Source organism: Lottia gigantea (genome assembly GCF_000327385.1).
Source record: "Lottia gigantea unplaced genomic scaffold LOTGIsca_8, whole genome shotgun sequence".
Taxonomy (NCBI): domain Eukaryota; kingdom Metazoa; phylum Mollusca; class Gastropoda; family Lottiidae; genus Lottia; species Lottia gigantea.
The window spans coordinates 1,162,371-1,163,189 of record NW_008710662.1 but is presented as its reverse complement, the minus strand read 5'-3'; positions in this window follow the sequence as shown (position 1 = coordinate 1,163,189).

Below are 819 nucleotides of genomic sequence, written 5' to 3'. Positions count from 1 at the left end.
CGATGTATCCGAATTCAGCCCAAGAGCTATTGGGTAAGTTTTCTAATCCCAATCTAAAAAAACTTGAACATGGCTTTTTAAGTCTAAAATAAATAGACGAACATGTTAACATTAATATCTATTATCGATTAATAACATTGTTATTTAATTTATAATTATGTGGAAATATCGTACAGAAGGGATTTATAGTAAGGAATTCACCCAGTTCCAAACGTCTTGATTGCGGAGGTCAGTAAAGGTCAGAAGATCGGCTTTACTGGACGACTCACATTTTTTGAACTTGGCATAATCAATCAGACCAAATAATTTCCAGGTTGATGTCTTAGCATCTTCACAGATAACCATTCCTCCATCGTCGCCCTGTAAATATACATGTTAATGATAATATGAATTCAAAATTTTTTGAAGGCTCATAGACCCACCTCCGCAATCATATACATGTAATCACTTTAACAGTGGTAAATTTGTAAATGATTAACATGTACGTTATTGACTAAGAAGTGAAAGGCAGCAAGTTTTTAAAGATGATGCAAAGGTATATCTTGTTGTTAACGTGTGCGCAAGTTCTACTTCCACACTGTCCATTTTATATTTAGGATAGTTCTCTACACTCTCATATATTTTTAAATGTTTAATATACTGATATACTAACCTGGCAGAGTCCAGAGGGTCTACCTTCAGTAAAGCGACCACAAGTTGTACCAGGAGCACTCGTGAAAGGATATGAAACGAGGTCACAGGTATAAGATGGGTATAATACAACTTGAGATTCTTTAAGATTTTCAGATGGATCTAAAGCGAATAAGATACATATATCAA